A 27,833-nucleotide genomic window follows, 5' to 3' on the forward strand; every position below is an offset into this window, starting at 1 on the left:
TCAGGGAGAACTGATGTAAGCCCTGGTTCTGCCACTCTCTCCGTGGTCTTGTAGCCTGGAGCATCTGGAGGACTCTCTGAACCTGTGTCTTTTTAATGCAAAATGGAGATAAAACTTACACCAGGAATTCCTTAGCAGCCTCAGTGAATGCAAAGTGCCTGGTACAAAGGAGGTGCAAAGAAAGGGGACAGCCTTTCTCCGCCCACCATCACCCCACTCCCAACTACCACTAAAAAGGCATATAAAAAGGTGGGCTTTGAGACAGTGGACTAATGTCACTTCCCGCCCTTAAGACCTTCCAGCCTCCTTGCCGTGGGAGCACACTCATCTTACCTTCTTTTTGGTTTCTTCCAGAGCTCCGTCCAGAACTCAGCTCTGCCACAGTCTCTTTTTGCTTTAACTTCAGCCCATTCAGATGTTCCCATCCCCCAGCCCTGAAAATGTGTCCACAAATAAATCAACGGGTAAGCTCACGATCTATTTTCTGTTGTGGTTTTCTTTTCTGTGCATTCATTAACACACTGGGCAGGAAAGGCTTCATGGGGATGCAGAGAAGTGTGCGTGGGAAGACAAGAAAAGGAACGTTCTGCGGGCTGGCCCTCGCTCTACGGTTGTGGCTGTGTTGCCCTTTTGTTCGGCCAGGCACGAGATCGTGGCTCTCCACCATTTCTCATTGCACTTGGGATTCCCAGAAACTCAGAATCCAATTGCAAGCTAAATAACAAAGTGGTGGATAAAGGACTGTCACTTAAAGACCCTGATGATCTCTTCTACAGAGCACAGGGCAAGAAGATACCCCTGAGGCCGCACGCATCCATCGGAGGTAGAATGTTACTATCGACTTTGTGCACCAAGTGGGGCAGACTGGGCGCTGCTTCCTTCCCCCACATAGGATGCCACTGCGTTGCTCCCACCTTCTCTCCAGTACCCACCTCTGCATACTGCGGTCCTGGATCTGCACGGAGTGATGGCCTCTGCCAGGTTTCAGCCTCCGTAAGACTGCTTTTCAACCAGAAAGAAGTGCCACGTCAGGCTAATGGTCTCCACGAGTTGCTTAGTAACGTGCTTCCGGGACGCAGAATGGCTTGGCCAACAATGGCACCTGGGGAGGGTCAACAAGAGTGACTTGCTTTCTAGAGGCCACTTCTGATTTCAGAGTGTCTCCAAAAAATTCAGTTGGGATGGATGGGTGAAGGGGGAGGCAATTATTCCTTAAACTGGCTGAGAATGTCTTGCTCGGGCTAACGTGTCTTACCATGACAGAGGCTCTCCAGTCCTTCCTACTTCACGGGACGTAGTTTGGGCATCAGAGAAATAATGCACCCGTCTGGAATCCGTCTGAACACGAGAACAGAAGATGCTCCAATCCAGGTAGCACTCAGAAAGATTCCTCATTACAAATTCATTCCCAGGAGTCTGATACCTGAGATCTTTGATAAGCTCCCTCTTACCTTCATCAAATATCAGAGGTGATTTCTGGTCTCTTATTTGGAAGGTCAAACTCAAAACCAAGGAATTCAGGGGAAGCTAAGCACTAAATCAGACTAAGGCAAAACAAGAAGGTTTCTAACTTCAACCTGGGCTTCCCCCCCCCCTTTTGGTAAAAAGAGAAAATGCCTCACCCAAATGGTTAATAAAATTAGAATTCAAAAATATTTCCAGGTGCAATGATAGATCCCTTTAGAGGAAACTAGTTCCCTGAAGCCAGCAGTGCTCAGAAATTACAACCGGTTTCAGCAATTAAGAGAAGTAAAACATTAAAGAGCAAGAGGCAAAGTACATTTGCATGCTAATAGCCCCTTCGGCAGGGCTGGGAAGCTGTGTGGTACAACAAAGCAGATAACTTTCCCGCTATAGCAATATTAACCCTTGGGTTCTCACTCCAGCTCCTTGTCTCCACTCTAATGTCTGGAATTCTTCTGGCTCTGGTTGGGGAAGACGGGGCTTGGCTGTGCATGCGGTGTCCTAATGCTCTCTGGCTTGGGTAGGAGAAGAAATAGAGACTCCAAACATCTGAATGTCTTTTGGGGTAATAAGAGGAAGGTGGAAAGATGCACCAGGGTTGAAAAGAACATTTCCCTAGAAAACACGCAGGGATGGGCCGGGCATAGGCATGGGTGTCAAGCGACACTTGCATTTGAAGCTGGCCATACACCACTCCCTAGCAGTGTGATGTTGGCAAGTTATTTAAGGTCTGGGAGCCCAGTTTGCTTATTGAATAGGGTGGAATGAGGATTAAATGAGGGAACGAGGGTAACACTTCTATGCACCTGGCAACTATAAAGGTAACTGGAACCGTGCTGTAGCAGGTGGCATTTGCAGTGTTTTAGGAGGAACCTGACAAGAAACATCTGGGTGCAGTACCATGAAAAGCCACTATGATTTTATTGGAGATGGAAAGCAGTCCTTGTTGCCTCCTGTAGAAAGTTCATCAGGAAACCATGGCAGATAATGTAAAAGACTCCTTTTATTTCTCCCCAAGGTGGAGGCCAACAACGTTTTGGGTTCCATCAAAGATGGCGACTGTCAAGAATATACTGTAGGCCTAGAGTAGCTCACAGAAACGAGGAAACATTTCTCAGCTCCTACGGGAAGAAGATGGTATAGCATACAGCTTGGGTTTGGGAGCTGTGTACCCCTGGTTTTGAGATCCACTTGCTTTGAAACTGCCTGGCTGTGTTACTTTGAACAGATTTCTTAACCTCCCCGGGCCTCAGTTTGCCACTATAAATGAGGATGCTAAAATAGCACGCAGTTGGGGCAAGGGTTCTATGAGCAAGCACTCAACAAGAATCAATTATCAAGGGCTATTTCTTTGTTTCTTTTTCGAAAATACATCCTTCCCCAGGACACAATTAGGAAGCAATGCCCAAAGCATGTCATGTCTTGGATTTCAAGCCAACTCATTGAAATCAAGGCGAGACCAGGAAAGAGAAGTTTTTGGTATACACCAATGTCCTCATCACTCGCCACATAGTTCTGCTGATGGGAAAGAGAGGCTGCCGGAAGGAAACGGGAATTCATCAAGGGTTGGCAAAATATTAATCTGGAAGCTCACGGATGGGCAGTGATGCGGGCTCTCCGGCAGCAGGCGTCCCCTTCATGTTCCTACTACCTGTGGGCTGGACAAGCCCACCAGCCCACCCTTGCACCGGGGGCACTCACCATGACGCGCCATGCGTCCTCTGTTCTAGATGTACCCCCAAATTACTTTCTGAGACGAGGCCAGGGAGGGGAACGGACAGACAGAAAGTGAGCGGAAGAGCTCAGCGGAGAAGCATGGGTAGAGGTCTGACTGTGAAAACAACTCCTTTCTCTTAACCAGGTGCATTTCCCCCAGGCTTTAACTCTGACCACCGTGCATTAGAACCTCGGAGGAAGCTTTACGAAATTGTGCTGGGGCTCTACCCCCATTGGTTCTGATTCACTTTTTTTTTCTGGGGTGAGCCTTGTATGGGAGTATTTTTAAACAGCTCTTCAGTGACTCTGATGTGTAGCCAGGCTTGAGAACCATTGTCCCCCTTGGAAAATCCATTCAAAGGATCCCTACCGCCCTCTTACCTTGCGGGGTGTGTTTCAGCTACAAGGCTGATCATCCTGGGGTACACATTAAGATTACCCGAGGACTTTGTAAAAATGAGGATGGCCAGGACCTGTCCCCAGAATTTCTGATTTAATTGGTTTGAAGTGGGATGTAGGCATCCCAGATATCCCTCTACAAGCTTATACTTCCATCCATGCAAGATTATTCACACCTGCATAATTTTTTAAAAAAGATTTTATTTATTTATGTGACAGAGAGACAGCCAGCGAGAGAGGGAACACAAGCAGGGGGAGTGGGAGAGGAAGAAGCAGGCTCCCAGCGGAGGAGCCCGATATGGGACTCGATCCCGGGATCCCGGAACCCCGGGATCACGCCCTGAGCCGAAGGCAGATGCTTAACGACTGTGCTACCCAGGCGCCCCACACACTTGCATAATTTGTAACAGCCAAGATTGGAGACAAGCCAAATGTTTATGCAGGAGAGGTGCATTAAATAAAGGCTGGTACAATCTCAGCCTAGAATACTGTGCATCCATTAAAAAAGGATGAGGATCTCTCTGATTGCACTGATATTGAAAGATCTTGGGGATATAGATAAAGGGGAAAAAAGCAACAGGCAGAGTAATTACTATAGGAAGGGGGAAAAAATCAAGACTATGCTTTCATATTGTTCATATCTGCATAAAGGAAGACAGGAAGAATACACAAGAAAATGACGAAAATGGGGCGTCTGGGTGGCACAGCGGTTAAGCGTCTGCCTTCGGCTCAGGGCGTGATCCCGGCGTTACAGGATCGAGCCCCACATCAGGCTCTTCCGCTATGAGCCTGCTTCTTCCTCTCCCACTCCCCCTGCTTGTGTTCCCTCTCTCGCTGGCTGTCTCTATCTCTGTCAAATAAATAAATAAAATCTTTTTAAAAAAAAAAAGAAAGAAAATGATGAAAATGGTGACTAAAAAGAGCAGGGGGTGACAAATATTTGGGGACAAGGGTGGGATACAGACCTTGTACACCATCTTAACTTCTGAAATATCTAAATTACCTATTTAAAAACAAATAAAGTTCTTAAAAAGTTCCTGTCGTGATTCTAATGAGTCGCCAGGTTTGAAGAGATTTTTCTAGAAAAGGAGTCAACAAATTACAACCTGTGGAAAAAACCCAGCCTGCTCCCTGTATTTCTTTTTTTTTAAGGAAATTTTTAATTTGGGAATAATTTTCAACTTTCAAAATTATTGAGAACATAGCTCAGAAATTCCTTGTACATCCTATACCCAGTAACTCTCCTGTTATTAACATCTTGCCGTAGTGTGTACATTTGTCATAATTAATGAACAAGTAGTGATAAATTATTATCAACTTAAGACCATGCTTCAAATCTCTTCAGTTTCCCCTAATGTCCTTTTTCTAGTCCAGGATCCTGTCTAGGATCTCACATCATAGGTAGTCATCATGTCTCCTTAGACTCCTCTTGGTGGTGATAATTTCTTGAATTAACTTTCCCTGTTTTTGGTGACCTTGACAGTTTTGTTTGTTTGTTTTAAAGTAGGCTCCTTTGCCCAGGGTGGAGCTCAACGTGGGGCTCGAACTTACAACCCTGAGATCAAGACCTGAGCTGAGATCAAGAGTGGGACGCTTAACCCACTGAGCCACCCAGGCGCTCCAGTGACCTCGACAGTTTAAGGAACACTGGTCCAGCATTTTGTTGGATGTCCCTCCGTTGGGATCTGTCTGATTTTTTTTTTTCGTGATTAGGCTGGGATAATGAGTTTTGGAGAGAAAGCGCACAGATGTGAGGTGCCATTCTCATCAGCTCGTTTCCAGGGCACAAGCAATCCACAAGGTGTATCACTGTAGATGTCCATCTGGATCACCTGGCTGAGGGAGGGTTTGCCAGGTTTGTCCACTGAGAAGTTATTCTTCTTTCCCCTTCTTGCCTGAGCTGTACTCTTTGGAAGAAAGTCACTATGCACAACCCACACTTAAGAGGCAGGAGCTGCATACGTTGTTTGGAATTCTGCCCAGGAGATTTTGCCTGTTCTTCATTCAATTGCTTATTAATGTCACTATGAACTCATGGGTATTTATATTTTCTACTTGGGGATATACATCGTATTACTTAATTTTCTTGCTCAACCAGCTTTCAGTGGGCTCCTGTATCTTCTTAACATATTCCCATCATTGTGGGGTGTTTGTTTTTGTTTTGCTGTTGTTGCTCTGTTTTTTGGAACATTGTCTTACGTTCTGATGCAACAGGATGTTCCAGGGTCACTTTGTATATTTCCTGTTCCCATAGAATTAGCCATTTCTCCGAAGATCCCGGTTCTTTTTACTGGAGAAGATCACGAGCACTAGGTACGTTCATTGCTTCTGAGGTGTCGTGACTTTTAGGTTCTCTCAGCGGACAGAACCAGGAGACATATGCATGGACACTAACCTGTGCACATACACATGCATCTATAAATATTTCTATATGTAATCATCTGTATCTGTGGTAAGCTACATATGAGTTCACACGGATGTCTCTAATGCATTACCACATGGATACTTCTTGCCTCCTGTCCTTATTTATTTATAATCTCCCACTCCAACAACAAGAAACCAGATTCCCACCATCCTCCATCCATCAGCTTAATTGCCCAATTCTGGCATTCATGCATAATGGCTTCAGAGTTCTTAACTCATCAGCCTGTAGTCTTACAAACTCCACTCATTTCCAAAGTTAATTAGGCTAGTACTTTGTTCCCCGACTTCCTTCATTTCTGTGCTGACATTTGTAATACACTGGGGATTCTTCCGTCACATTCTACATTCCATCTTGGGATTCCCCCAAATGCTTACGTGATTTTTAAAAATTTGTATAAAGTTGGGGCACCTGGGTGGCTCAGTCGGTTAAGCATCTGCCTTCGGCTCAGGTCATGATCCTGGAGTCCCACGATTGAGCCCTGCATCAGGCTCCCTGCTCAGCAGAGAGTCTGTTTTTCCCTCTGCCCCTCCCCCTGCTTGTGCTCTCTCTCTCTCAAATAAATACTCTTTAAAAATTTGTATAAAGTCTACTTTCTGTGCTATAAAGTTCTATGGGTTCTGATAAATGTTTGATGCCTTGTACTCATCATTACAGTATCATACAGAACAATTTCACCACCTTAAAAAATCCCCTGTGTTCCACCTCTTCAACTATCCATCCCCTCTGAAATGCTTGGAAGCACTCATCTGTTTACCATCTCTATGGTCTTTTCTAAAAGTCATATAATTGTAATCTTACACTTTTTCAGACTGTCTTCTTTCACTTAACAATATGCATTTGATCTATCCATGCCTTTTGATGGCTCGATAGTTCATTTCTTTTTACTGCTGAATGTTATTCCATTGTATGAATATATCATGATTTATTTATCCCTTTATCTACGAAGGACATCTTGGTTTTTCTAGTTTGGGGCAATTATGAATAAAACTGCTATGCAGAGGCAGATTTCTGTGTGGACATAAGTTTTCAAACCAGTTGGGTAAATACCTGGAAGTGTGATAGCTGAATTGTAGGGTAAGACTGTGTTTAGTTTTATCAGAAACTGCCGAATTGTCCTCCAAAGATGCTGTATCATTTTTCAATCCCACCAGGAACAAATGAGAGTCCCTGCTGATCTACATCCTTGCCAAAAGTTGGGATTGTCAGTTTTTGGATTTTAGTTATTTTAATGATATGAAGAAAAAGTTTATTGCTTTAATTTTTAACTATTTAATGACATACTGACATTCTTTAATTCTTTTCATGTGCTGAGTTGCCATCTATATGCCTTCTTTGGTGAAGTTCTGTTCATATCTTTTACTCATTAATTGGGTTGTTTTCTTATTGTTGAGGTTTTTTGTTTGTTTGTTTAAAGATTTATTTATTTATTTTAGAGAGAAAGAAAGAGCAGGAGCAGGGGAGGGACAGAGAAGGAGAAGCAGACTCCCCGCTGAGCAGGAAGGCTTATGTGGGGTTCGATCCCGGGACTCTGAGATCATGACCTGAGCCGAAGGCAGGTGCTGTTAACCTGCTGAGTCACCCAGGTGACCCTGACTAGCCCTTCAGTAACTCTTGAAATCTGATAGTGTGACTCCTCCAACTGTGCCCTTCTTCTTCAGCATAGTGTTGCCTAATTGAGGTCCTTTGCCTTTTCATATAAATTTTAGAATCAGTTTATTAATATCTACAAAATAGCTTGCTGAGATTTTGATACAGATCAAGTTAGGAAGAACTGACATCTTAACAATATTGAGTCTTCTAATCCATGAACATAGTATAGCTCTCCATTTATTTAAATCTTTGATTTTTTTTCCCCGCCAGTGTTTTTTGTTTTCCTGCCTGTTTTTATAAATAACATTTCATTGGTCCATAGCCATGCTTGTTCATTTATATGTTATCTGTGGTTACTTTCATGCTATAATGTCAGACTTGAGTAGTTGCAACAGAGACTACAACTCACAAAGCCTAAACTTACTATCCAGCCCACTACAGAAAAAAGTTTTCTGATCCCTAATGCAGAGTTTAAATTGCCGAGCATCTTTCTTGCAGCCCTGCTTTCAATTATCTCTTTCTCTTTGTTGGCTTTGGGAAAGAAGACATCATCTAAAAAGGAATAAGGGCATCTTGAACCTCAGCAATGAGTTAAAAATTCTCCCTTTCAGGCACTAAACAGAGGCTCAATAGGAAACTTCTTCATTATCAAGGTTTTGTGGGTTGAGTTTAGAAGTAGGTTATTTATAGGTTTGTTCATGTTCTTAACTCAGTGCCGTTGGCCTAGCAGTATCTTAATGCCCATCATTGCACCTGAAACACAGGAGGTTCTTAATAAATGTTTGGTGGAAGAATGATATAAGGAATGAACAATGTGTAACAAAAGAATCCTCTGGGGTCTGCTGAAGTGCAGAATTAACATCCTCAGGAGCTATGAAACTGGGGATAAATGGAGAGATGCATGAGCCATGTAGCTAGCAGCAGATACATAAAAAAGATGGTCCTTTGAGTCTCCCAGGGAAGCAAACAGGTAACATGAACACTGGTTTCTACACTTAGCAAATGCAGTCTTGAATTGAGTCTGGATCAGTACCAAAGCAACAGGGAGAAGAAGGTCTATTAAGCATTATCACACTCCACGCTTCATGCTAGGGTTTTTACACATACTCTTTCTTTTTTTTTTTTTTTTGAAAGATTTTATTTATTTATTTTACAGAGATAGAGACAGCCAGTGAGAAAGGGAACACAAGCAGGGGGAGTGGGAGAGGAAGAAGCAGGCTCATAGTGGAGAAGCCTGATGTGGGGCTCGATCCCATAACGCCGGGATCACGCCCTGAGCCGAAGGCAGATGCTTAACCGCTGTGCCACCCAGGTGCCCCTACACATACTATTTCTAAACCATACAATAGTTGCAAGGTAGCTCTTAGTGATCCAATTTTTAAGATCAGCAAACTAAGAATCAGAGAGCAAAGTGACTCCTTCAAGATCTCTTCATTTTGAAGTAACAGAGACAAAACTAACTGGGGGAGGAGGTGTAAAGGAATCTTGATCCACATGTTACCTTTCGGCCACATTCAATGCGAGTGCCAGCAAACACCAGAGTATGCTGTAGAGCTCCCCGCTATCCTACGGTTGGTATCTATAGATGCCAACTCCAGGGATCTCACAGGCATGTCATAGACATTAAGAGACTAGCAGACATGTCTCTACGTCCGTGAAAGTCCATCCCTGCTCCTAGTTTATTAATCAGTTGATTGGGCAACCAAGGGAGTGACTTCCACCTGAGCGCACAGCCCTCCATAGCAGGCGCTGGAGGAACATCAGCAAAGGGAGAGACCTACTTCCTGCCCACAGGAACCTCACGTTCTCCTTGGGAGTCTAGCATGCATGTACACGTACCTCCACCAGGAGAGTCAATGAATTCATTAAAACGCACATTTAGACAGGTGATCATAACTATATAGATTTATATATATATAGGCATTGAGTTGGTATGATTCAACTGTGGGGACCTCAAACTCTCCAATTGTTTGTGCATTCATTTATACAACAAATCTTCAACGGTTTCTGATTGCCACGGTCTAAGTGTCATCTAAACAATAAGAACAACAACAAACAACTAACATTCTCATAGTACTTAGAGTTTACACAGACCTCACAAATACATTTCCTGCCTTACAAAGTACCTAGCACAGGAATTATCATTGTACCCATCTCAAATCTTTGTATACTGAGCTTCAGGTAAGTGTAATGATTTGTTCAAGGTCACAGCTAGTAAGCCAACTCCTGTCCACTAGCTTACAGTTCCCTCCACTACCCTCAGGTCCCCAGAGCTTTAATGTGCTAATCTTTTCTCTCTGTCCATGTGAAATCCACAGTTCCTTGCTCACTGAGCACGCAATGATGAGAATCTCCTTCTCTCTCCTGGAATTTCAAAGCTGAATGGCCTCTCCTAGAAGTGTTTGGTAATTTTTTCTCCTGTGACCAGCAAAATGAGGTTGCTCCCGATCCCAGAACCAGAGCTGATCTAGTCTACCTCTCACTGGTGGAGCACGGAGCCTCAGCAGGCATCTTCCCAACGCGATGGCCAGGGCATCTCCCACGGACCTCTTAGCATGAGGCAAGTGAATCTGGTCCAACTCCAAAGTCCTGTGGCCCCAACCCACTGCCTCACCCTTCCCCAAGGTACACACAAACCAGCCCCCCTGTTCTCATCCTGCCACACCCCTCTGGTGTCTTCCATACCATATTTCCTACCACTTCCAGGGGATAAACAAGGAAGGGTGAAATGGAAATCGGTGTAGACTCCCTAGAAGGACCATTGGAGACTCTTTCACCACCTTCCTTCAACACCAAGCAGCAGCTAAGCATCCAAGCCATAAGGAACCAGAGCCTGTACCAGCAGAGCCGTTTTTGGCATCTCACGACGGGTTGGCCGGGTTCCTTCCCCAGAGGGGGATACTTTGCTGTGAGCAAATCTCAAGGAGCGACCTCATCCGCCTTCCCACCTCAAAGGAAGCAGAACAGACAGGCGAAGTCCCAACACCTGGGAAAAGCAGCAGTGTCAAAAGGTGACCATGGGTTTCCTGAGCTTCCGTGGAAGGCCACAGGTGTTTACAAACTCTTCCTGCTTTTTACTCAGAATGTCTTAGATGCTTTCTGAAAGGCAGGCTGAAGTGCAGAAAGATAAAATGGATTAACCGCTCTGAGGATGGGCAGCGATTATGACCCAAGTCGCCAGGATCCTGAGGCTGCCATCCAACCACTCATCTGATCCCGCCTGCCTTGGAGCCCACGGGACAGACCTGCTGTACCAGCAACAGGTCAGGAACCAGAACAGGGCCAGCAAACACTCTGAAATGTGTTCTCAGCAGTGGGAGTGGGCTCACCCATGCCCACTGGGCTCAGCGCAGGGCGGGGCTCATTGTATCTTGTGCACTGTGGTGTCCCTGACACCAAGCACTGTGCCTGGCACATAGCAGGTGACCCATCCACCTTTAGCGAATGCCTGAGACTCTCTACACCGTCTCTCTCCTGGAGCTGCGTCCAGGCACCGACGCCACGCAAGACCAATCCATTTCAGTGGGCACCAAACCGATGACCTGGGCACTTTCGTCATTATTTTATGAGAAGTATTAGTATCGCTGGTGCCACTACTCTTACTGCTATGATGTTCTTGTCTGCCTCACAACGTTTCCCTTTGGCTTAAACTTCTCTTTGGATCTGCCCAGGAGATCAGGAAGGCAGGTCTACCAGCACTCCCTCTCCCATCCCCCTAATTTGTTTGAGGAGCTATGTATGAATCTACAGAGAGAGCCGGATCTCGGCCCCAAGATTGGGCAGAGCTATTGCAGCTGCAAGGTTCTAAGCCCATAAATAAAGTTTATGGTTACACTGGCCTGACCTGGCTTTGCCCCTAGGTACAGAAGCAGTATCTTGTCATTAGTATGCAGAACACATCAGCCTAATGTCTGCTCATTTGTTCTCAAGCCACTCTGCTCTATAAATCTTTCGGCCAGGGCGGAGTGGGGGGGCGCGGGGGGCAAAGTGAGGGGTAGACGGAGAAAGGGTCAGGAGAGGGAGGGGTGCGGGCTGCTCCGAGTCTCACCGCTACAATCCAACAGGCCGCCACTAGTTCATGTGCTTGGCAGAGGGGAAAGGCACAAGTCACATAAGATCAAGTATTTTGTTCCTCCAGTGATCGGCGAAGCAGTAGGAGGTGGTGGCAAATCTAATTCGTAAGATGAGACCATTTTTTAATTCTACGAGTTCCGAAAACAATTTCAAGGTTATATATCATAGGATTTTACGTAAAAAGCAAAGTTTGGGTGTTGCTTATTTTTGTCTCCGCCTTCGTTTTGCCCTTTATTTTATTGTTTGTTTTTTGGTTTTGGTTTTTTTTTTTGTTTTTGTTTTTTTGCATTCTAAGGGAAGGACAGTATTTCCCTCACCTATACCATGTGTGTGTGATTTTGTGTGTGTCTGTGCATTGCAGGGGGTTCTTAGAGAAGCGGATGGGGGAGTTTTCATATTTCCATCCTCAGCAGGCTCACGAGCTGCGGGTGTGAGGGCCCAGCTCTCGGTCATCTCTGCTGAGGGTACAGAAGGATGAAACAAGGACGAACAGGCACACAAGAGAGCTGACCTTGGAAACCTCCCCGAACTAGAAGCTATCCGAGAAATCATTTCATTAGCTGAAGGTGAGAGCTGCTCCTTTGCTAGGATAACTTCAAGGCCAGAATAAATCCTGACTCTGGAAGTGTCCTGCTTGGGGACTCTGGTGCTGGGGAGTGGGGCGTGCTGGGGAGTGGGGCGGCGTGGTGTGTTCCCAGAGCATGGCAGGCCTGATATTTGTTGTCTCAGGACTTTCCAATTTCCCATGGGGCAGCAAGCAAGAGGACATCTCACCTTCAGCCTCCATGCAGGCAGAAAGAACCTTCCATGGGTCATTGGAAAGGGGTTGCAGGAATCATAGCAGAGCCTGAACTGGCTCATGTCAGAGAGGCCTGGTGGCGAGGAAGAGCAGGAAGCTGGAGAAGAGGGCTCAGCCCACATTACGTAGACTGCCCAGCCCCCAACATTGTTCCCTGCATGAAAGATGGTTAAAATTAACCCAGCGTAGCCTTGAAGGGGAAATCAGAAGCAGGGTCTTGCAGCCTTGGGGGTCTGAGTACAGGAGGGGGTGGGGTCTCTGGTCCCAGGCTATGTCTCCAATCCTTCATGACGCTGTTCGGGGGCCTGAGGGTATTTTGAGGCTGAAGGTTTGTACAGGCCTCAAGCCCTGTATTTTATTATTATTATTTTTTAAGTAGAGCATGAAACTCCGGATCTCAGGGTTGTGAGTTCAAGTGCCACACTGGACAGAGAGCTTACTCAAGACCTTTATTGTATTATATTGTATTTTTTAAAAAAGATTCTATTTATTTATTTGAGATAGTGAGAGAGGGAGAGAGAGAGAGCAGGGGGAGAGGCAGAGACTCTCAAGCAGACTCCCGCTGAGCGCAAAGCCTGATGAGGGGCTCGATCTCACAGCCCCGAGATCACGACCTGAGCCAAAACCAAGAGTCCGATGCTCAGCCAACTAAGCCGCCAGACACTCCAAGCCCTTTAGTTTAAAACTAGTTTCTCAGGATGCCTGGGTGGCTCAGTCGGTGAAGCTACTGCCGCCCGCTCAGGTCATGATCCCAGGGTCCTGGGATCGAGTCCCGCGTCAGGCTCCCTGCTCAGCGGGGAGCCTGCTTCTCCCTCTGCCTGCTGCTCCCCCTGCTTGTGCCCACTCTCTCTCTCTCTCTCTCTCTCTGACAAATAAATAAAATCTTTTAAAAAAATAAAAAAGGAAATAAAACTCATTTCTCCCTCACCCTGGAGTTTCTCAACTGCAGCACTATTTACATTCGGGGCCAGATCACCCATGTGTGTGCGAGTCTGTAATGTTGTGCGTGTCTCTGTGTTACAGGGTATACGGCAGCATCCCTGGCTTTTACCCACAAGATGCCAGCAGCATCCCCCACCCAGCTGTGACAACCAGAAGGTATCGTCAAGCATTACTAAATGTCCCCCCGGGGGCAAGATCTTCCCCAGTTGAAAATCACTGCTCTTCTCCCTTTTGCCTCCTCCAGTCAACGTCATCACCCTGACCATGCTAGCTGCCCAAGGGCCTTCTCTGGACAGGCAGGAGGAGCGGGGCCCTGGGGGACATAGCAAGGAAGGAAATACAAAGAAGGGTGCCCCCAGGTCCCGACCTCAGGGAATTTTGTTGCCCCAAAGTGCTTTTAAACTCATCCTTAGGACATAGATGAAAGAGGGGCGCCCAGGTGGCTCAGTCGTTAAGCGTCTGCCTTCGGCTCAGGACGTGATCCTGGGGTCCTAGGATCGAGCCCCACCTTGGGCTCCTTCACTGGCAGCCTGCTTCTTCCTCTCCCACTCCCCCTGTTGTGTTCCCTCTCTCGCTGGCTGTCTCTCTCTCTGTCAAATAAATAAATAAAATCTCAAAAAAAAAAACCAAACAAACATAGAGAGACAAGCCATATGGCTCTTCAGATAGGGCTGTCCAATTTAGCAACAAGGACAAGAAGGAATGCATTTTTTTAGTATAAATATATCCCATGTCATATTTGGGATATACTTATACTAAAAAAATTTACTTGTTGTTTATGTGGAATTTAAATTTACTTGGGGATCCCGTATCTTATTTGGCAACACTATGTTCAGGTGGCAGTGACCACCTAAGGAGAAAATCCAGAGAGATGTTCTCATGGTGCAGAAATATTCCATTTTCTTGGAGCAGGATTTGACCTGTAATTGAAAACAAAAAAGGCAGGTCTCCCCTTAATCCCACTGAAGCGCTCTCAGAATTCAGGCTGGACTGGGAGACCAGAGAATGTCTGCATGGTTGTCTAAATCTCTCTTTGTCTGAAAAAGTAGCCTCTGCTCCCTGCTGGTCCTATTTGCACACCCACCTTGGAGAATCTTTCCCTGGACCTGGCTGCGGAGATGACATGTGACTGGGGGCAGACGAGTCTCTGCCAGGCTTTATCTGGAAGGGGAAATGCGGTCACTTCATAAACCTACACATAACAGGTACATTTTCTGCTGGGATTCGTGGGGCAGGGGGAATCTTCCCTGGCCTTTTCCTCTGCCATCGATCTTTTTCCTCTTTCAAGGAGAGGTGCCATGGCTCATGACCTGACGAAGTGAACAGAGGGGAGGAGGGCCAGAGGGAGAAGAGGAGACCTGGCAGGTGAAGGCTCTGGGAATCCAGGGGAGTGGGGGGCAGAGAGGGGCAGCTGGGCGGGAAGGGAAGTCCAACAAGGCCAGGCCCCAGAGCAAGTGCAAAGCTGACCCTGAGCCGAGCAGAGAGTTTCAGGGGCGCGTACACGTGGGAAGGAGGGAACAGGAAAACACAGGTGCTTATGCAGATCCTTCGGGACCACTGAAACCTCCCCATCCAGGTCCGCGTCACAGGGACAGCGCTGTGGCCGCGGCTGGGGTTCAGGGCCACAGTTTAGTCTTGACCTGCCTGACTTACCTTCCCATACACAGCTCTGCCTCTTCATCTGTCAAGCGAGAGACCTCATCCAAACGACCCTTCCAGTCCTTCTGATTGTTGGTTTCTGCCTTGAACTGCTCTGCTTTTCTTTCGATTGCCCCACGTGCTAAAGCTTGGGGGTATTCTGCTCCTGACTGCCCTTCATGAAAATCTGAAGCCCTGCTTAACCGTAGGGAACCCCTGAACCCTAAGATTTTCTTTGAAGATGATGCAAAGGGATACCATGTCCGACAAGAGAACCTAGTCCCTGGGAGGACTGGTGATCAGACACCTGAGTGGCGAGGGGCTCCTCCTCAAAGACAGCGTAACCCGAGGGAAGCAGGTAACTTCTGAGCCTCTGTTGTACCCACCTGTAAAATGGGGGAGTAATCCCTGCAGTTTATTTATTGGGACAACAGATGAGATAGGTGCTAGGGAAGCACTTTTTAAAATAGAAAGGCTGGGGACGCCTGGGTGGCTCAGTCGGTGAAGCGTCTGCATTCAGCACAAGTCATGATTCTGGGGTCCTGGGATCGAGCCCCACGTCGGGCTCCTGGCTCAGCGGGGAACCTGCTTCTCCCTCTGCCTGCTGCTCATGCTCTCTCTCCCTCGCTCTCTCTCTCAAATAAATAAATAAAACCTTTAAAAAAATAAAAACAGAAAGGCACTACACATATTATACCTAATAACACACACATGTGGGGCATACACACATGTGGGGCACACACACAGGGCAACGTGACTCCAGCCGTCTCCAGACTCGAGGAGTGGAAACGGAAGAAGGGCGTGTCTGGGAAGGGAGGGGGCCAGGTCTTTGGGGAGAAGCTGCCAGTCTGTCTTTCCTTCAGGACAACAGCTAAATTCCAGAGCCTCATCAGACGGGCCCTCCATGTCTTAGTAAAACTAAACTGACAAGCATGACCTCCCCTTGGCGGTTCACCTTATTGAAGCTGTCTGGTAGGTGAGACATTTATTAACATGGATGGACTGCCTACCGCGAGGGCCCCACCACTGAGCGCTCAGCAGAATGAATTCCTTCCCCAGATGCAGTGCGTCTCCACTTCAATACTGAATTTGATCATGTCCTCCTTGCTGAAGGGCCCTGACTGAAGGAAAGCCACGCTTTGACGGGGGAAGAGTCGATCCATGGGGCCGAGGAGTTCCAAATGTGAACCCCAGTACTGGGAGGCCCAGTTCCTGTTCTATAACTCTGGACAGGCCCCTCCAAACTCAGTTTCCACCTCTGGGAACTGGATTAAAACTGTCCACAGTAACGATGGGGATGGGGAGGGACAGCACTAAAAATATTACGGGGTCCATCCATTCCAATGTTGGAAGGGTGGCAAATCATTCTCTAGACTGGGGCCCCAGTACACGCACCCACACTTACGATGAAACTTTAGGGAAAAATCTCAGAGCCCGCTTAAGCAGTACACAAATGACCCTAAAACTTAGCAACTTCGAACAACCAACATTTATTATCTCACAGTTTCTGTGGGTCAGGAATCTGGGCTCAGCCCAGCTGTGGCCGTGGCTGGAGTTCGTGCTCAGAGTGGATTCATCTCCAGCCTCAACTAGGGGAGCGGGAGTCCTACCTACTTCTAATCCCCTCTGCTAGGATCATGACTACTGGACAGAGGGACTTGGGTCCACACGGGCTGTTCGCCTGAAGCCTCCTTCAGTTCCTTGTCCTGCGGGCCTCTCCAGAGCATGGCTCACAACTTAGCAATTGGCTTCCCTTACAACACTGGGGGGGGGGGCGGCAAATGTGAGGGTTAATTTGATGCGTCACCCTGGGCGTACCATGGCACCCAGATACTTGCTCAAAACATTAATCTGGATGTGTTTGTGAAGGTGCTTATTGGGTGAGATTAATATTTAAATGGGTGGATTTTGAATCAAGCAGATTCCACTCTGTGGTACAAGGGGGCCTCGTCCAATTACGTGAAGGCCTTAACACAGCAAAGACCGACCTGCCCAGAGAAAGAAGTTCTGCTAGCAGATGGGCTTCAGACCTGAGCTGGTCTCTTCCCTGAGCCTCCGGCCTCTTGGCCTCCTCCATCAGATTTTGGACTCACTGAACCTCTGCAATTGCACAACTAATTCCTTAAAATCTATCCATCGTCTACCATCTACCTACCTATCATCTATCCAGCTGTCCTGCTTGCTGTGTCTCTAGCAAACCCTGACTAATACAGAGAGAACGAGAGCAAGCAAGATGGAAATCTCAGTTTTTTTGTAGCCTAATCCTGAAAGTGAAACCCCTTCCCTTTTTTTCTAATTTTTGAAAAAAGACTCATTTAGGGCGCCTGGGTGGCTCAGTCGGTGAAGCATCTGCCTTCGGCTCAGGTCATGATCCCGGGGTCCTGGAATCGAGCCCCACATGGGGCTCCCTGCTCAGCGGGGAGTCTGCTCCTCCCTCTTCCTCTGCCCCTCCCCCAGCTCATGCTCTCTCTGGCTCACTCTCTTTCTCTCAAATAAATTAAAAAAGTCTTTAAAAAAATGCAAAGGCCAGGGCCCTTTCTTTCTCCCATGAGCCTGGGCCTCGGAGTCTTTCTTAGAGCTCCGAGCAAGTCTGCTACATCCTGGAGGAGACCCCCGAGCCTGCCTGATGAGGACGACCAGGGCAGGCAGCACCCAAGCCTGAATATCAGCAGAAACTGGGCTGGAGTTCTGCCTGCTGCCCTCTTCTCTCTCTCCCTCTCTCCCTCTCTCTCTGCCAGTCTTTTACCCCATGGAGCTACAGATTCCAACAGGCTTCTCTCTCCAAATTGAGATGCCTCTAGAATCATTTCAGTTTCTCCTGAAACCGTGGCATGATGCCGTCCCACACAGGTCCCTGGATCCCGGCGTCAGCATGTTCAAAGGCACCCTTGCTGGCTGCAGTCAGGCCCTGGGGCACAATGTGGTCAGCATGCAGGAGCTGGTTATGCTCTTGGGCAGGATCTGGAAGGCCCACACCTTTGTTCCTACCACCACCTCCTCTGTAGAGTCTGGCTCATGGGGATAGCCCTGACTTCTGTCCGGTGCAAAGGGTGTGGAGGCGCTCAGCCCTGACGGCGCATCCTCAGAACCCCTTAAAAGAATTAACAATAATCTGATGCTTGGACCACACTCCTGGGCACGCTCGTCTAGTAGGTCTGGTGCGGCAACCGGGCAGCGGATTATTGTAACACGGTCGCCTGGCCTGGGAATCGTTGTTCTAGACTCTAGAATCTAGAGCCGTGATTTCCAAATGTTACCATGCCTCAGAATCCCCTGGAGGGCTTGTTAAAACACAGATTGCTGGGCCCCACCCTAGAGTTTCTGGGAGTTCTGGGGTGGGACCCATGAATTTGCCTTTCTAGCAAGTTCCCAGGTGTTGCTGGGGCTGCTGCGGACCAGACTGTGAGAACCACTATTTTAGTACACCATGAGGTCGGACCGTGAAAGGGCCTTGAGCAGACAGAGGAGCATGGGCTTGGTTCAGGGTATGTGAATCCTGTGCTGAGACCAGCGGCAAGCCAGGCTCTCCAGATCTCCGTGTTGCTGTGTGTGGACACCAAGTCCGTCGGGGGGCCCAGCTAGGCAACATAATATCTGCGGATCTCCAGATAATTCCCGCTGGAGGGCACCAGGGAAAGATCAAGGATGCTGAGCAAGGCATGGGTAAAACAAAGCCCAGGAAAACAAAGCATTTCAAAATTGAAATTACTCAAAGCTTCTTTAAAACCCACCACCAGTGGGAACCTGAAAGTGTAATTATTACATAACCCACGAATATAATTAGGCGCTTCCCTTCTGTCCCCACCCACTTCTCCCAGGCCTTGGGTAAGGGAGAAGGAGGAGGGGGTCCTGAGGGCCTCTAGACTCACAACACAACACCCTACATTCCCCTGCTCTTATAAACGTCCTCAAAACACAGTACTTGGATCTGGCTGGAGCCAAACCCCGGAGTTTCTTGTCCATCAATTAATATTTATTGGGCCTTCACAATGAGCTAAGCAGGCATATAAAAGACAACAGTTCCTGAAGACTGTTATTAAGCCGGAGAAGAGCAAGCACCTCGCCTTCCTTTTCACAAGGTGTTGGCAGCTGGGTGGCTGTGTCTGGGTCAAAACGAACACTCAGCCACTCAGCCCACAAAAATGTACTGAGCTCTCGCTACGGCGCGGACACTGTTCTAGGCACTGGAGGTGTGGCAGCGAGCGAGACAGGCAGAATCCCCTGCCCCAAGTAGAGGGTACAGGAGAGGGGCTCTAAGAAGCGTGGGGACAGAGGCTGGTGGCAGATACAGCCACACATGTGGAACCCCAGTCCCGCCGCCGCACCCATCAGTCTGCCGTAACCCTGTTCATTAAACAAACGAACAAACGGGTGCCTGGGTGGCTCAGTCAGTGAAGCCTCTGCCTTTGGCTCAGGTCATGATACCCAGGGTCCTGGCATCGAGTCCCGCGTCGGGCTCCCTGTTCAAGCAGGAGTCTGCTTGTCCCTCTCCCTCTGCCCCGCCCAGACCCACCCCCGCCTCTGCTCCCTCGCTCAAATAAATACACAAATAATCTTAAAACAAACAAGCAAAAAACTGTTCATTTTATATGCTCCTTTCCAAAAACTGCCACTGGGACTTAGATGTGTATGGTTTCGAGGCCACTGGGGGCAGGAGTCTGAGTTTAGACCACGTGAGAAGCATCTTCTCCAGGAACGAATCAGATCTCCAAATCTCTGGCCCAAAGGAATACTCGCTGTAAAGCTATTTGGAGCCCAAAACTCTCCGGAGCCTCTTCTCCTCAGCAGCCCTGCTCCTTGGAACCTATGGCCGGTTCGGAGGCTGCCTTGGCCCCTCGCTGGAAGTTGTGGCTGCCCCAGGTCAGTGGTGACACGCACTCCCGACACGCACCTGCAGTTCTGAAGTGTGGGTAGCGCCCTTCGTGGAAGGTGGCTGGGTACCAGAGAGCCCGGATCTGAGCCTGACTGGCGGCCACAACACGAGAGGGAGTGGAAGCTTTACGGAGGCAGGGACCATTTGCTTTGTCCGGTGTGGCAACCGGAGCACCGAATAGTTTGCCTGGAGCCCAGTGGGTGAGTGAAAGAATGAATGAAGGAATAAGCAAATCAGAAGCACTTCATGGACCTTTGTAGTCCCATGAGGCTGGTGCCTGGAACTCTTTCCGCCCTCGTTTGTCATATCGACCTCATGGAGGACGTTCACTGTGTCCATGGAGCATAGAGGTGAGACATGAGGCCAAGGTTGTAGCTGGAGACCCACGGAATGGGAGAAACAGCCACTGGAAGACCTAGACACTCGTCCCATGAGGGATGGATGGAGGCAAACGGCTCGTGAGCTGGAGAAAAAGCAACGAGCCTCCATACACTTCTCCCCTGCAACCCCACTCCTACACATCAGCTTAGAAGGGGGCATCGAGGTGAATTTTGAAGAAGCATTTGAGCTTATTACCTTCAGAGGCAATAAATCTGGGGTGAATGGAGATTGAGCCCCATATTTGGAGGCGAGGAAGAAGAAACAAAGCACACTATCATTGCAGGGTGATATGAGAATGTGTTACGGACGCATCGCATGTTAGCATAAACCCACTAGCACAGGCCGAAGAGGTACCCAGAGTGGCTGGTATGGGCTCCATCCTTCCACGTTCGCAGGAAAAGGCCCACTGGGGATAAGCAGTCACCACCTGCTTCTTCTCACTGGAGGGAACGTGTTTTGCTTTCTTATACCTTGAGATCTTTGACTTAGAATTTTTCTCTCTTCGCAATGAAAAGACTGATCTTTCTAGAAAACTCCTATTCAGCCTTCAAGCTTTAGTTTTCATTTCATCTCTCACCCCCAAATTGACCGTTTTCCTGGGAATTGCCATCGCACCTCGAACTTCTACCATCGTCGTATGCATGACTTAACACTATGGTTGAACTTGTCACCCATCTGGATAGATAGGTGGATACCTTGCTCGACCATGCGTTCCTGCCTCTTATCCTACTCATCCGTTGTCTCTCTAGTATCGGGCGTGAAGTCATCCTCAATGCACGTTTCTTGGATTGAATGAAATAAATTAAGAAAAGAAAAGGAAAAACAACAATTTCAGGCCTTGAGCAATTGGAACATCCAACGGGGACGTGTCTACATGGGGAAACCCGGGTTGTTATAGTGAGTTGAAAACCGTTCCCTGAGTCAGACCTTCCAGGTCGTGGGCAGGGGGGATGAGCACAAGTCAATGCCGGGTGAGAGCTGCCCCATCATTCCAGAGGCCCTCTCGGGGAGCAGGGAGGCTCACAGGCGATTGGAGACTTGTTTATATCAAATAAGCCCTTGCTGGAGTATTCAAAAATCAGCAGGTTCCAACTTGAACTTTCCAGAGAAGTCATGGCCACATACCCTACATTTGGTGTAAGAATGTGGGCCGCTAGACTAGGATTCAGTCTGCCCCTTGATGAGAGACCCACTGGAGCCGCTGGGGTGCTGGGGTCAGCAGGACCCCCGGAACTTTGTGAGGACAAGCTGCCCCTCATCCCACTGCCGGGTGTCTCCGGGCTGCTGAGAAGACCGGTGAGCAAAATGAAATAACAGTGGTATTTACCGCTGCTAATTAACAGCAAGGTGTTCGTGAGTAATGTTGTGGTATTAAGGGCGTGGTGCAGCCTTTTCATTACTGACTCCCTCCTTTGCAGGGTTAGAAACTCCAGAAGAGATGTTCCCTCCTGGCTGAAACTTGGCAGCTGGCCCGAGGTTCTTCCCTGTGGCTGGTGCTGGACCTGCCGGCTCATCAGCCTGTTGAGATCGGCTTGCATTTCCACAGCAGTTCCTGGGGGGCCGTGAGCTTCTGGAACACTCACCCTTGGGAGCCACTCGTGCTACGACGCTGGCATATGAAGCTCTCAAAGCAAAGAATTCAGTAAGGAGACAGGCATGCTGTAGAAATGCTCAGATTCACCTGAAGTCGCCCCAACAGCCGCTAGGAGGGTAGTCCGTGCGTGCACAAGGCTGTCTTTGTACAGCAGGGGGGTGCAGAAGTGTGAAATCAAGAACAAATCTGCTATTCTCCTGACCCAAGACTCAGTATTTCTAGCAAAAGTCCTCCGAGGGTTGCCGCAGAGGAGAGGAGATATTAGGGAATGAGCTGGGGGTGGTGCGTCTTCTATTTGGATTACGTTTATAAGTTATCACATGCCCTGGCTTCTCATTCCCTGGGCGATTTTCATCCCACTATGTTTTGCACTTCACGCTTTCCACTGCCTTTTCACAAACAATATTTCATCTTAATGTTCTTGCCTCCAACAACCCTCTGAAGTGGGCAACAGGAGGGATTCTTACTGGTTTCACAGATAAAGAAACTGAGTTTCAGAAAATTCAAATGACTTTCCCAGATGCATATGACAGGGTCCAGACGCCCAGCCCAGTGCTCAGACTTTCCACCCTAGCCTGTTCTAGAAGACTAAGAGTCACCACTGGTCCCACTTCCTGCAAAGTTGACGGGCAAGCAGGCTGATGGGAATGGATTATGAATTTCCCTCTGGGAAAAGAGTGTTGCTCAATGAGCTGCGATTCTCTTTTGCTTAAACGTAAGAGAAACTTGGTTCAGCTTGGCTTGGATTTCCAGTGGTTAGGGACCCAGAATGAAAGGCCCTTCTGAATTCCATCAGCCAGAATCCTAGGCCAGAGAAAAAGAACCAAGGGCAGATGCTCTGGAGACCACTGCCAGATCCTTCCACCCCAAACAGACAAGAGCTACACGGATGGATTCTTCTTATCCCCCAAGTCCTTAAAAAGCAGTAGCATGATAAAAGAAACCAACAAATTAGTAACCCATTACCTACAGATTTTAATTAGTAATGAAAACTAGACCCAACATGAACTCCTCTCTAGAAATTCTTCCTGTTCCAACCACCTGGCAGGGACATTCACTCCTACCTGGGAATGTTTTCAAGAACCTGGCAACAACCAGCTCAACCTGTCCCATCCTCTAAGACGAAGGCAAGAAGCCCTTGGATGAGCCCCTGAAGCCCAGCCAATGATTCCAGCGGAGCTCAGAGATCCATGGAAAAGCGATAGGGCGTTGGTCACAGTCGTCTCGGATTTCTTAGCAAATCTTGGCTGTACCATATAGAAATAAACAGACAAAAGCAACAACAACACCTCGTGTTCATACTTGGAGATTTAAAGGCTACTATTGATGATCCATCTGAACAAAGTTTAACACAGAGCGTATAAAGAGGTACTTATGTTTAATTTTGAGATCAGCGATGTATGTTTTATTTTGCAAGGGCTTCTCTACCTGCTTAGAGCTGCTTTGGCTCCCATGAATGCTATTCTGCATCATTTGATCATGTATCCGTTGTGCAGTGGAAGCAAAGCGATGACGAGTGGGGAATATGGACTGAATGTGAAGGACGGGGCACGCGGACGGCACCCATGAAGGACCTGCGTGGTATACAGCTCTTGGCTCTTTCACCCGGGGGTTTTCCTTTCTGAGCCTGGAGGGGAAGGAGCATCCTCGCTTAGCTTTAATGCCTCCCTGTACTCAGGGAACCGTCTCAGCTGCTGCCGATCTCTTGTCCCTCCACAACGGCCGCCACCCTGAGGTGATGTGGCTGGTGAGCCGCAGAGGTGAGGCTTGGTGCTCTCCCCGCCCCTCCCCCCACCCCCCCCGTATCAGTTGGAACGATCCACAAGGTAAGGGGAAGCAGACATCCCTCCCTGCCCTGGGACCCTCTGCCTTTCCGGTCTTCCCCAGTCCATCTGCTTGAACATCCACATTTTTACACTGAAGGGTCAGGAAGACCTCAAAGAGCCATACTGGGGACTTCACCTTCCTTATTTCCTTGTACCATGCCAAGATGAAGAGGTATTACAGAACTCAGGAGAGTAGAGATCCCGTGTACAGATTCCTCTTCTCCTGACCCGTCCCTCTCTTCATGTTCCTTATCTTCTCGTAGAACCCTCCAGAATGCACCCCATACTCTTACCTCAAGACATCCCCCCTTCCCCTCACTTCGTACTTGGATCTACCACACGTAGCATTCTACTAGACGCTAATGAGGATCTCATCTGTGTGTTTGGAAACTCAAGGAAACGAGTCCCCAAGAGCTGGGTAGAAGGCGGGAGCTCAAGTGTACCTTACATTTGCTTCCAGAGGAAGCCGCCACCCCTATGCTCACAAGTTACCTAAGAAACCAGACCTTCTCCTCGAAGCCAGCAACATGGCATTTTTCTCAGAGATGCCCCATCTGGTCTTACATAGGAAAACACATCCCTCCTAATAGCATGGCTTAGATTTTCTTCTTTTGAAAAGAATAATCCTGGAATTATTATATTAAAACATGTTGGATCCCAGAGACTTACTTACATAAGGAGCGTATATGAGGAGTGGATAACTCACATCGGGGCTGGGTGGGACAGCTGCAGTTAGGGAGTGCTGGTGACGGAATCTTTCCTCAGTTTATCTCACTGCAATCTGATCACTGAGAGGTGGTTTTATAGGGTCTTCTTTCTAGGAACAAAGCTTGCGTTGAGCTCCTCCTCAGCATGACATGAAATATAAGTAAAGGAAATCACTAAAAAAGTTCTGGAAACTTTCCCCATTGTGTGATATGTGTCATATAACTGCAAAATAACAGCAAGCAAGAGGTGAGCTACTCACATAACTTGATGGAAAAATTGGCCTTTTCTGTGGAAGAAGAATGCTCTTCTCCACTGAGCGTATGGATGTGGGAAGGACGTGCATTAAAGAGAAAATGGTGGCTCATTTAGCCAGCCAGATCATTCAAATAAACCCTGTGATCAGTGGGTGACAGATCATTCTCACATCTGTAAACAGATAGGAATAGATTACACAACACAGCACAAATAAATCAAAATCGATTGGTCTTTTTCAATCAACCACAACAGAGTATAGCCAATGGGGAAAGCCCATGGGAATTTGATACTCTCCCTTGAAGACTCCACCCACAAAAGCGATGCTTGCGAGAAGAGTTAACTATGCCATCCCGTCCGGTGTGATATAATCTCAATCCCTTCACATCTCGAAATTTTAACCTCCCAGTCTTTGTGAGGACATTGTAATCTCTAGGTTTTGAGTGATTAAATGGATGGTAAAGGTAGTGACTTCTCATGGTCTCCTATCTAAAAGAGGTTATGTCCAGGATTGTAATCCTGTCACTGAGACTTGAGTTCTTCCTGTCCTCCCAGAACATAAAGTTCAATTTAGTTCACGCCATCTCGATCATTCCTTTTCCAAGGAGAATAAGGTCCTTCCCAAACCATATGAAAGGAAATAACAATCTGGAACTGCCTCTTGACCTTACGACACCCCTGTGGGTGTTGACAGACATTTGTCAGAATGAAGGAGAAAGAGAGGGGTGCCCGTCACCCCCTCTTCACTCTGCAGTGTGGTTATGTCAGCCTCTGCTATACCAGGGGACAGGAATGGACAGGTTGCTTGGGCATCAGATTTCAGACTCTTCACTTTTTCACTTTTCTTCTTAGCATGCAGGCTTGAGAACTGACAGCGAGACAGGAAGGGGTAAAGTGGTAGGGGCAAAGAGAAAATTAGAAGTTGAAAGATAACTCAGAGAGCCTGAGAGAGACTCAGGAAGTGTGAAGGTAGAAACCTCAAGGGGTTGGATGAAGCTAAGAGAACAGTATGGTGTCATGGCTGTGTCAGCGGCTGACCCAGGCACATCCGAAGCCTTAAAAAGTAGGGAGCAGATGAGGGATTCAGATAGAAACCACACATGAGAAAAGTAAGAGAAAAATAAGTCTTATCAAAAGGGGGAGAAACAACACTGGTTGTTGAAGAGCACGTGTTCCGTCTTTGATGAAAAATAGCATTTACTGAACTAATGATCTGTGTGATTAAGCTCGAATGGCTAAAAATAAGTGAAAATTTAAAACTGTCTTGAGCTCTGGAGCAGGAGAAAGTAGAGGAAAGGTGCCTCATCAATAGTGAGGCTGATTAAAAGCAAGACCAAATGGTTCAAGACTGCACTAGAAGAGGGAACTCTGACTCCATTTATTATTGGCTAAAAGGCTGAGATGACCTCCGATGGCCCTCTTGAATTCTGGCCTCTGTGTAGGAGACAGCCTCTTCTAGGCAGGCATCGAACCCTACGGTAAGATGATGCTAAGAGCTGAACTGTCAAGTTCAATTTCCTCAGTATAATGATGAAGAAGGGTACAAAATTTGGAGTCAGACACTTGGGTTTAGTTCCTGAATCTGTCTTTCATTCCCTGTGTGATCTTGGGCAAATTACTCAAAGTCTCTGAGCCCTACTTCTCCACCGTGTAGGACATAAGTGATCACACTTGACACACAGTATTATTGTAAGCATCATACTTGTAGACTACGAGTAAAATTATTCAGTGCCAGAAAGCATTTTGTTAATGATTCCCTATAAATATCGATTTCTCTAGCTCAGAACATTGAGACTCAAGAGGTGAAATAATGTTCAAACGACTAGTGACTAAAATAGTCAAGAACATAGCTTGGGTCTCTTAGCTAATGCTTCTTGCTAGTTGAGAGCCAGTGATTCGGGGGGTGTTTACAAATGTTATAATATGGTGAATTCATTGAGATTTTCCTTTTTTTGCCATCTGGATTGAGCCGTGAACAAACCCCAGCTCAATTGCCAAGGCATCTGCTGCCTTCCCATCGATCCGGAGAATGGAGAAAAAGAGCGCCTCCCCCAGAGACCAAATGGCAGCCTCCCAGTGGCTGTGGGAGCTTTCCGTTCATCTCCACAGTGAGGAGGCGGCCATGGGCAGCATGGGGAAGGCGTGCCAGCATGATGCTCACAGAAAGCCTATCAGGGTCAGAACAGCAATCTTCAGGGGCACGGCCAGCCACTGTGGGGCCAGGAGGTTGGTTGGTACCATCTTAGGAAACAAAATGGGACCCGTCACATGCACAGACTCTCTCCTGCAGCTCCTCACGAGACTGCCTTGTGTCGCCCAGAATGCCAGCTAAGCCATAAATCCACCCGTTGGGTGAGCCCCAGCAACCTGTCCAACCCTGCTGGGAAACAACACATCCGGCCCTTGACGGCACTCTCATGACTGTTTGGCTGCGAATGGTATTTTAAATAAAGAGAGAGAAAAAAACGCCCTATTATTTTACTCTGGTAATTGACAACAAGTTTCTCCTGAGTAATTTTATAGCACTCAGGGTGTGCCAGGGGTTTGATTTCACTCCTCTTTACAGGAGCCTCAAACTTGCAGTACAAACACTATTTTGAATGGAATGCTTCAAAAATCTATACGAACACTGTCGAGACCTTAGTTGAAATATCCCGATCTGGCAGCCCGCTAAAAACTTACGTCATTGCTTCTTCTTTCAAATTCCACTTTGGGGAAGAGAAAACATCTGAAACTTGGGATCCTGAAAGATTTTAACGAAATAAAAAAGACTCTAGTTGTTTTAGCGCAATGCTAGTATACATAGATTTTTTTTTTTCCTTACGATTCTATATCCTAGCAACTAGTGAGTGATTCCCAAAATGGAATATGGAAAATTAGTGGGGAGTGAAATATTCTTTAAAAATGGGTGGGGAGTGATTCCTGCAATCAAACCTAATTGGGAAACGCTGCCTATGTGATACGGGTTCTAGTAATTCACACTACACGTTAGTGTGATAAAGGCTCTGAGAAGTCCTGCAGGAAGAGAGCCTTGCTCATTGCTGGTTTGAACACAGAATCCCCCAAAGGAAGTAGAACACAGCCTTTCCCTACAAGAAATTACACATACAAACACGTTCCACCACTTGATAATGTCATAGCGATATTTGATC

The 27,833-nt window shown here is 47.4% G+C and overlaps 1 long non-coding RNA gene across 1 annotated transcript in view; it reads right to left on the minus strand.

The window, feature by feature from the left end:
• Positions 1–333: 333 nt before the first annotated feature.
• The window catches only part of LOC117795633, a 60,354-nt gene continuing 32,854 nt past the window's right edge, over positions 334–27,833 (minus strand). Inside the window, exons 2-3 of the long non-coding RNA XR_004619707.1 lie at positions 933–1,102; positions 334–434 (exon numbers count right to left, since the gene is read on the minus strand). This is a non-coding gene — a long non-coding RNA (uncharacterized LOC117795633). The remainder of the gene's footprint in view (positions 435–932; positions 1,103–27,833) is intronic.

Source organism: Ailuropoda melanoleuca, chromosome 13 (genome assembly GCF_002007445.2).
Source record: "Ailuropoda melanoleuca isolate Jingjing chromosome 13, ASM200744v2, whole genome shotgun sequence".
In the NCBI taxonomy this organism is placed as follows: Eukaryota; Metazoa; Chordata; class Mammalia; order Carnivora; family Ursidae; genus Ailuropoda; species Ailuropoda melanoleuca.